Source organism: Zingiber officinale, chromosome 6A (assembly GCF_018446385.1).
Source record: "Zingiber officinale cultivar Zhangliang chromosome 6A, Zo_v1.1, whole genome shotgun sequence".
NCBI lineage: Eukaryota > Viridiplantae > Streptophyta > Magnoliopsida > Zingiberales > Zingiberaceae > Zingiber > Zingiber officinale.
Genome location: NC_055997.1, coordinates 88,804,923 through 88,807,572, shown reverse-complemented (window position 1 = coordinate 88,807,572; position 2,650 = coordinate 88,804,923). Strand labels below are relative to the sequence as shown.

General features: G+C 34.4%; 1 long non-coding RNA gene across 1 annotated transcript; it reads left to right on the top strand.

The window, feature by feature from the left end:
* The first annotated feature begins 217 nt into the window (after nucleotides 1-217).
* Nucleotides 218-1,421, top strand: LOC121994168. Its single transcript, XR_006115619.1, has 3 exons — nucleotides 218-349; nucleotides 831-939; nucleotides 1,037-1,421. It is a non-coding gene; the product is annotated as an uncharacterized LOC121994168 (long non-coding RNA).
* Nucleotides 1,422-2,650: the final 1,229 nt, after the last annotated feature.

Genomic DNA, 2,650 nt, shown 5'->3' with positions numbered 1-2,650 from the left:
GGCACGCTCGCCGGATGCGGCTGCGGGATCGAGTGATCAAGCTAGCCGAGAGCTCCACCGGCACGCCGAGCGCGTCCGGTCTGCTCCGCCACCTCGGCGAGCTGGTGCAGGGGATCCGAACGACCCGCCGAGGGAGTTCCGACGTTTATATTTATTGGGCTCCTTTATGGGCCGGCATCCGGCCTTTTAAACTTCGACATCCCGTTTTCTTGGTTTCGGCTGTATCTGGAAGTCTCAGGAACCTTCGCCTCGCCCTCTCTTTCAGTTCGTAAAACCACCACTTCCCTTTCCTTCTCATGCCCTCTCTTCTGTCCGGTTGCTTTTTGCGTCGGCGAATCAAACAGATCAGGTGAATTGTTTTCTCTTATCATCTTCCTATAACTCTTTGCATCTGAAGGGACCAAATGTTCTTGCACGAGCATAGATCGGTGATATTGTTTAGAGTTGGTTACTCAAAGATTTGCGTTTGTTTTCTTAATCGTAATCATCATCCTTGATCGACATGGTTGAGATGAATTTGTTCTCTTACAAAAATTTTCAAATGTTTCTGATCTCTGTTTTAGTTTCTTGAATGGCCTTGGGCGATTCTTTCACAAGGCCTGTGCTTTTCGAAGAAGATTGCAGTTGTTAATTTGTAAAAGTTAATACATCATACTCATTGTTTCAATGAGTACAAGAGATTGACAAATCTGTCCACGCTCAAGAAACGAGCAATTCCATTCATCTTACTTGCTTCCATTAGTTCCAGTGCAAATCCAATTTATAATTTTCATACATTAATTGAACTGTCTGCCCAACTATCAAGATTTTCAATGAAATTTTTGTGGCAGGATCGCTGAGTTAATTGCTTTTGGTTTGTGCAAATCTCAATGAGAGTACTGAAGAAACTACCAGTTAAAAGCATTGTTGAGCATTTATACCCGATGAAAGGAACACAGAGTAATGGCTTCAGTGAAGTTGAACTATTCTTTTGTTTTTTTCATTATCTATTTCACTGCGATAGCATGTTTCTTAATCAGCAACATATTACCGGCAGGGACCGTGAAAATTGCTACCCTAGATAAGCATGGGGAAGAACACATCGTCCCAATTGTAGCGGTCGATAAGCCAAGGTTACCTCCTGAACTCGGCCCTTTGATTGTTCTTTCATTTCTGGAGATGTCAAGTAGTAACGACAAAGATGACTAAAGTATCGCTAAGAGTGTTTCAGTCTGTGTTGGAAGTTTTATGTGATCTTCAGGATGTTTAGTTTGTAGTTTACCTGCTGAACTATGCATGATATGTGTAGGACAACAAAATAACACATTAGAGTCTCCATGCATTTATAAAATAACAAAGGACAACAAAATCTGTTTTGCTGTGGTTCAAGTTGTAGCATTGTCGATCAAACTATATATGCAGTTACCATTCTGTTTGCAATACATTAGTTTAAGTCTCTGGTTCAATTGCTCCATCATCTTCAATAGCTGAGGCAAAGAAAGCATCTCCCTTATTACTCATCTGTCCTTCGACTCGAGAGGTATTCCAATCGACAATCTCGACTATTTTTTTGCAGATGTGTGAAGGAAACCAACATAACTAGGGTGGAGCTAGCACTGATCAAAGATTCTGTGCCTGATTATTTGCTGATAATTGTGAAAGATTAGGTGAAGAAGGCCTTTGCCAAAGTGAGGGAATGGGTTTGATGCATGCATGTCTAACTTGACTATAGATCGAATTTTAATAGGATTCTATATTCTTAAAAAAAAGATTAAAAATAAATTAATAAATTAAATATCATAGTAGAAATAATAAAGAGGTAGGCGAAGAGGTGTTAATAGATTCTGAATTTTGTTTGGGATTTAGGAAAATAAAAAACTTTCTTTAATATATAAATCAATAAATATATATTAATTTAATTGGTATTTGGGCCTTCATATTTAAATTCAAAAATTCTCATATTTGAGTATTTAATTGGGTCAAAAACAAAAAAAAAAAAAAATCTTCTATATGCTTTTGTATTTGGGTTGGATTTCAGATTCTTCATCGAAATTGTCGTTCTTAATAGAAAGTCTAATCTGTCGATACTTGAGCTATTGATGCCATAGCCGACAAATCAAATTCACAATTAATCTATCAATGAGGGAGCACTACCATAAAGTAGTGGTGCACATGCCCACTCATGGTATTCTTTTTTGCATGAGTATTAATTCGGATTTAATTATGATAAATATAAATGTTAATAGAGAAAAAGAGATCAAAGAAAATTTTAATAATAATAAAATAGAATTATATATATATATATATATATATATATATATATATATATATATATATATATATATATATATATATATATATATATATTAAAAAATAATAATAGGTCAAATTCAATATTATAGGAGTACCATTTTATTTAGTGGATAAAAAAATATTTTTTATTGCCCTTATAGTAACAGATTAGATATGTTGCATACTAAAAGAAATGAATTTTTTTAAAAAAAAAAAAAAACTAATAGTGCTCACGGGATGATTACGAATGGGTGAGTAGGTCAATTTAATCTAATTTTATTGGGGAATTTAAAAAAAAACATTCCAAATTATCAAAAAGATTATTTAAAAAAAAAAGCACTCCATCAAATATTTTATGTTAAAATATCTCTTATTTTAT